Genomic DNA, 7557 nt, shown 5'->3' with positions numbered 1-7557 from the left:
TGTGAATCTTTTGCAGCTGTTCCACAGTTATCTCAGGCATCTCAGCCTTTTTTTCTGATTAATGCTCTCCTTGCTTGGCCTCAGTTTATGTGGATGGACATGTCTTGGTAGATTTGCAGCTTTAATAAACTCTTTCCATTTTCATACGATGAATTGAGCAGTGATGTGAAGTCCAAAGCTTGATTTTAAAAACTAACCCTGTTTCAAGCATTACACAAATTGATCACAATATTCTAGTATTACTTTCAAATTAAATTTGATAGAAATAATATACAAACACCATACTTCATTTTAAATAAGATATGTCAAACTTATTTAAACAGCAAATTTCAGGGGAGATTTCTACGCCATACTTTTTCACTCAAGGCTCTGGATGTAATTTTGGGGTTTGTTTCTTGCTGAAAGCTCTTTGCTGTCTTTGGAAGACCTTTTCAGCTGACTGATGTTTTCCCAAAATGTTTCATCACAGTTTTCTCATAAAAAAGGAAATTTACTGCCGTAGGCTTAAAATCCGGACCACCCTAATTTTAATCCATCCATTTACAAATTCCAGTGGTGAAATCTTAGAGTTTCATTTTCTTTTTAAGTGAATCACAAAAGCAGCTAGTTATACAAGCCTATAGAAAACCCCTGAGAAATGCTCATGAAGCCAACAGTGATTTAAAAAAAAGCTCCAATGAGGAATGAAGTTCCACCAAAATTGTAAAATAACTCAAACTAGAACCAAAGAAGAATGGTATAATTCAATTAATTTTTTTTGTTTTGTTTTATTTGATCCCTTTTTAAAAGTAAATGTTTACATAAGAAAATATTCTTAGAAGAAAATAATGGCGTGTGCAGTTCAATTAACTTATCCTTTTACTGCCTCTTCACACATAATTTGCTGCTAGCAAACTAAGCAAATCAAATGTCAATATGGGAAGCGTTAAATTATAGTTCCTGTTAGTTTGTTCATATGTTGATTATAATTAGCTCAAAGTTCTGCTTTCCTCAGCGTATGGTGAGATGTATTGTTAGTAAACTATGTTTTTTCTTGTGCCTGTGGAATTTCTTTTCTTTCTTTCTGTGGTTAATAGGTCTAATCCACCTGCAAGAATTAAAGGTGACCCAGTTTGAAATGACTTCACTCCAAACTAAATGTTTGCTCTGGGCTGGCTCAGTAAAAGTCTATTTCATAAAAAGTTGCTGCAAGGTCACGAATTGGAAACTCATTTTCTGCAGAGCCAGGCTAAAAGTGGTTGAATCTCTCAGGGAAGGGCAAAAACGTACATTTATAAGTGTATGTGTTTGTACAACAGGTTCTCACTTATCAGATGCATACAGCTGCTCCAAATGTATTGGAACTACCTTGGGGTCTTTCATTGTTTTTCTTTATTTGTTTTTCCCCATCCCTCCATTTGCTCATAATTTTTCTGACTATGTGATTTATATTCAGAGCCAATCTCCTGAGTTCAGCATTTCAAAGAATCACCTTTTTCTGCAATTACACTTCAGTCTTTTGCTCTATATCTCTACCAGCTTTGAAAGTCCAGACACTGAAATATTTCCCCCTTAGTCTGCTAAAGAGCTCAGTTAGACTGAATGGAGAATATCTTTGAAAAGCTAATTTTCAGTCTTGCCTCAGATTACAGCTGAATGCAGGCGATGGAATGCAAGGTTATTTCTAGAGCACAAAGACATACATTATTCAAAGTGAGGAAAAATAAAAAGAGCGAAGATAATAGGAACTACAACCTGTCCAATGTTAAAAAAATAGCACTATTGTTATCATTGTTGCTTTGCAGCAAGAAGGTCCTGGGTTTAAATCCTAAGATGGAGCCGTTTTGCATACATTTTCAATGCTCTGCCTATATATGGATGGGTTGTCTCCTGGTACTCTGGTTTCCTCTCACAATCTAAGCACTGTAATTAGGCTAAGATAAATTGTTCCAACCCATGGCAGATTTAGATCAGATTATCAGTAGCCGCTGAGATGATAAAATAGTTCAATGCTACAAAAGAAAAAGCCCCTCTACTAAGTTCAAGTCCAATTTCAGCTCATAGAAGCTCTTTAAGGGCTTTTTTAGACGTTCTGGTTCAAATACTTTGTTTACAAGCTTATGATTCTTAATCAATCATTTGCCAGTCAATATGACCTTAATTTGACAGGGATGTTAAGTAACATGATATGGTCAAAAATTTGGCTCCACCTAACATCTGTGCTGGTCCACCTATGAAATAAACATTTGGTGCACCAGTGCAAAAAGCTGTAGGGCCTTGAGAACCTGAGCTACAGAATCAAACTTTACCTGATGATTTTTTGAGATGGGAGATGGATAAAAACCATGAAACTGGAAAACTCATAATGGGAAATCATTACACTACATCACAAAGTTCTACTTCCATTTTTGAAGATCAGGAGAGATGAAAGTTTGGTTGAGTTTTCTCTGCACCTTCCAGCATCTAATGCACTATATTTTGGTAGTTAGGACTCTATATGGAGCTATTACAAACCAGGAGAGGCGGAGAGGTTGGAGGTTACTACTCAGTGAAGTCACCACAAAAAATGTACATCTTTCATGTAAGCATGAGTGTGGAGAAGAGATCATATTTTCTGTGTAGCCCAAAATAAACTTTATTAGTAATATTAAAAGTTTCCACTGCACTGAAATAATAATGGCTATCAAAGAATGGCAATATTTTTAATCAAAATTCTTCCATTTTATTAGTCTGATAATTTGACAAAGGGTTTGGCTCTATTTTTCTTTTTATTCCATCCTTTTAGTTATTTGATCTATCATGTTGTCTTGTTTTGTCCTTTAATGTCCTATAGAGCAGTTTGTATTAAAGCATTGTCCATTGATGCTACATTTATTTCTATCGAGAAATACTGGCATAGGTCTTTTGATCTGACTATGCAGATATGTTACTTAAAAAAACAACTTTTTCAGACCTGGTTACCTGTACAACAATTTAGATAAGAGATAAGATAAGATAAATCTTTATTGTCATTGTCACAAGAACAACAAAATTTAAAAAGTGCCATCAGTCAGTGCATATGCTTAAAAACAAAAAATAACTGTCTCACAATTCACACACAATTTAGAAGAGTAAAAAAATTATTATACTGCAATAGTCTCCCTGTCTACAAGTAAAATAATTTACACAAAAATGAAACAATTATGGTTCATTTAATCCACATTTCCTAAAGATGTTTGCTCTTCCCACTCTCTTTACTGACTTGATACTTGACACAAATTTCCATTCTTATTACCCTTAATGTTGGCAATAACTTAATGTTTCATAGATTTGTCAAATCTATTCTGCCTCTTTTATTTTACTTGATTAATCATGTAATGTTTTCTCCTTTATGTCTGTGCAAAATCACCTCTGTGCAAAACCCTAGAAAATTAGATTTTGACATGTTGGATTTCTAAACACACTACACCTAAAAATGACTTGGACAAAAGTGATAAGCCAGTGCTGTAGTTCACTTTAGATGTTGTTTTCTGTGCTCATCTTCAAGTAAAAAAAAGTTGAAGAATCCAGCATATTTACAATTGACATCCAGGCAGGTTAAAAAAAAACAGACACACATACAAAAAAAACCCAAACCCCCCATACCCCAAAAAAACCTCCAGCACCTTCATAGTAGCTCAGAAGACCATCACCATCAGTGTGATTTGTTTGAGGGTTTAAACTCAGACTGACTCCATGGTGCAGAGCCCTAATTTGTATTCACAGGCTCCGCCCACAAGGAGACAAAAACAAAACAGAATAAGAAAAAAACAACAAAAAAAACCAATTACTTCTAACTCAAGTAAACTCTTATCAAAGTATAGAAAATAAATAAAATAATAATAACACTGAAAAAAGAAAACTGTAACCAAAAACAATTTATTAGAAACAAGTAATACAACTTGCTGATGGCATCATAGTTATATCATCACCCGACTCTCTCCCGGCGCTCTTTAATCTGGAAATAGTTTTGTTTGGATATTTAGATTGGAAAAAATGTTTGACACTGAGATCTAATTCAAGCGCTTATAAAATATTTAAAAGACACAAAGTTAGCTGGAAGAATGTAATATGTATTTATTTAGTGGATTACTTAAGGGTATTGAAGATATATGGTGAGTTAAATTTGTGTGTTACACCTCAGTCCAGTTGATGGAGCTAAACTTAGTTTCTAAGCTGCCACAAAAAAACGCCATGGATGAAGAAGCTGTTTGAAACTGGAAACTACAAACTAAGATGAACATGACTGAGGCAGAAACACCGTATGTGTACCATGCCAGTTTGTGCTGAACCAAAAAGTAAGTTGTGTTGAGTGTGTGTGCAAGGATGTCGGCAAGAACCTTTCTGTAGGAATATGGCCCACCTCGTGACGGCTCCTCCATCACAAACTGATTACTTAAACCAATAAATATCTAATTACTTTATGAAATATTAGTAAAAGAGAAGCTGATTCCTGAGCCAATTTATTAAACCTTTGAAGATTGTGCCACACATTTATACTTGCTACTCAATTGCATGTACAAATAGACATCTCATAATTATAATTTAATTTTGTTCTCTTTGTTTTATTGCAACTAATATAACAAATAAAATTTAAAAAATCACATTAGCATGAATATCCATCCATCCATCCATCTTCTTCCGCTTATCCGAGGTCGGGTCGCGGGGGTAGCAGCTTCAGAAGGGAGGCCCAGACTTCCCTCTCCCGGGCCACTTCTTCCAGCTCTTCCGGGGGAATCCCGAGGCGTTCCCAGGCCAGCCGAGAGACATAGTCTCTCCAGCGTGTCCTGGGTCTTCCCTGGGGCCTCCTCCCGGTGGGACGTGCCCGGGACACCTCACCAGGGAGGCGTCCAGGAGGCATCCTGACCAGATGCCCAAGCCACCTCAACTGGCTCCTCTCGATGTGAAGGAGCAGCGGCTCTACTCTGAGTCCCTCCCGGATGACTGAGCTTCTCACCCTATCTCTAAGGGAGAGCCCAGCCACCCTACGGAGAAAACCCATTTCGGCCGCTTGTATCCGCGATCTCGTTCTTTCGGTCATGACCCAAAGCTCATGACCATAGATGAGGGTGGGAACGTAGATCGACCGGTAAATCGAGAGCTTCGCTTTTTGGCTCAGCTCTCTCTTCACCACGACGGACTGGTACAGCGCCCGCTTGACAGTAGACGCTGCGCCAATCCGCCTGTCGATCTCCCGCTCCCTTCTTCCCCCATTCGTGAACAAGATCCCGAGATACTTAAACTCCTCCACTTGGGGCAGGCCACCCCCCCTGACCCGGAGAAGGCACTCTACCCTTTTCCGGCTCAAGACCATGGCCTCGGATTTGGAGGCACTGATCCCCATCCTGGCCGCTTCACACTCGGCTGCGAACCGCTCCAGTGAGAGCTGCAGATCACGATCTGATGAAGCCAAAAGGACCACATCGTCTGCAAAAAGCAGAGATGAGATCCTAAGGCCACCAAATCGGATCCCCTCAACACCTTGGCTGCGCCTAGAAATTCTGTCCATAAAAGTGATGAACAGAATCGGTGACAAAGGGCAGCCCTGGCGGAGTCCAACTCTCACCGGAAACGAGCCCGACTTACTGCCGGCAATGCGGACCAGACTCTGACACCGGTCATACAGGGACCTGACAGCCCGTATCAAAGGGCCCGGTACCCCATACTCCCGGAGAACCCCCCACAGGGCTCCCCGAGGGACACGGTCGAACGCCTTCTCCAAGTCCACAAAACACATGTAGACTGGTTGGGCGAACTCCCATGCACCCTCCAGGACCCTGCTGAGGGTGTAGAGCTGGTCCAGTGTTCCACGACCAGGACGAAAACCAGCATGAATATTTTCTAGGTTTATCACCCTTTTAACACAATTCTTTAATTACAACTTTGTACTTTTTAAATTGCATTTATGTGACCCATAAAACTGCTGACCTTATCTACATCCCTCCCAACAACAGTCCTTATTCACTTACAAAGGTGTCATTAGTATGCCTTTGTGAAGTCTCCTTTTGACTGAATCGTAAAACAAACATACTCAGAAACAGTCACAGCTTGCTTTTATTGTTTTTGAGAAGCTTGTTAGTGACTAATTAAGCTCATTAGAATGAGATAAACAGAAATGATGTTCAGTGTTTGACCTATTGGATGAGGCATAAATTAAACAAACATGAATAATTGCTTTTTTGAGAAAACAAACTTGATATCTAGATATGAAGTACTTATACACATATTTAACAACAACATTTTCATTGAAAAGAGGAACAACTGGGACCTGTACTCAATCTTGAATAAGTAGATAATGGATGTATGGACAGATGTAACTCTTAACTTTATTGAAGTAAACTAATTGTGCTTTTGAAATGTTTTGATTTCCTTTGTATATTTCTCTTTAATTATGAAGATTTGAATGTTTTCTTTAATTGATGTATATAAATATTTAGCTCAATATTTTAAAACTGTGTTATTCCAGAGTGGAGATCAAAAGTTAAAAATAAACTGCTGCTGATGATTTTAATTTAGAAACTGGAATAAAGATATCAAAAGACAAGTGCACACTGCACAGATACATTAATATCTAACCTCATGATATTAAGCTTGAGGTTAGAATTAAGCTGCTACATTCAGATCTCTTGTAATTTTTAACCCCTCCAGGGGGTCTTTTTGTGGGCTCTAGTGTCCCTTATATGATAGTGGGCTGACAGGAAACGGGGAAGGAGATGGGGGAAGACATGCGGCAAATGTCGTCGGGTCCGGGAGTCGAACCCGCGACGGCCGCGTCGAGGACTGAAGGCCTCCAATTACGGGTCGCGCCAACCGCTACGCCACCACGGCACGCCTACATTCAGATCTCAATGTGAACATAGCGTTTTATAGCTGAGAAAAAATCTTCAAAGAGCTACATATAAAAACAAAAAACCTGAGAATAAGCAGGCAGTCAGACTTTAAACATTTGTAAGTAAATGCCCTGCTCTAAGCTCTTTCTTTTAGTTTACACTTCTCCTTCTCCCTTTTCCCTCTTACTCTTTACAAGAGTCTGAGATAAGAAGCTGACATCACTTTGCATGAGCTTATTTTACTTGAAGCCAATGAAGTTCAGGTTGCACTCAGAGGTGAAGCAGGAGGACAAAAAACATGTTTCTGTCACAATAATCAAAAACATGAAGAAGTGACTTCATATTTTATCGCCTGATACTGACATACTTCAGCAGTGAATGCTCAAAGTTTATTTGTTTTTCTTTCTAGCCTAATGAGACACATGCTTCAGCAGTGCAGACAACTCCAAGACATAGAGACAATGGTGATGTTGATAATCAGATGCTTTATGTGTTGCATTGTGGTGCATCAGGCTTCATAGAGAAATAAGTGGATGGTTATAGATACTTTAAATGCAATCAGCAGTCAAGTCTCTATTTGGATTTGATTATCTGCATGAGACATATGATTCATATCATCCAGCTCAGACGTCAATGCAGCCAAAATGCTTTTAGTCGCACTGCACAATTTCTTATGCAAATGCCCTTTCTGTAACCTAACAGTCCGGAACAGCTCACAACCAGCTGTAGC

The sequence above is a fragment of the Xiphophorus couchianus genome, chromosome 23, assembly GCF_001444195.1.
Source record: "Xiphophorus couchianus chromosome 23, X_couchianus-1.0, whole genome shotgun sequence".
In the NCBI taxonomy this organism is placed as follows: Eukaryota; Metazoa; Chordata; class Actinopteri; order Cyprinodontiformes; family Poeciliidae; genus Xiphophorus; species Xiphophorus couchianus.
The sequence above is the reverse complement of the archived record's forward strand: the minus strand, read 5'-3'. Positions refer to the sequence as shown.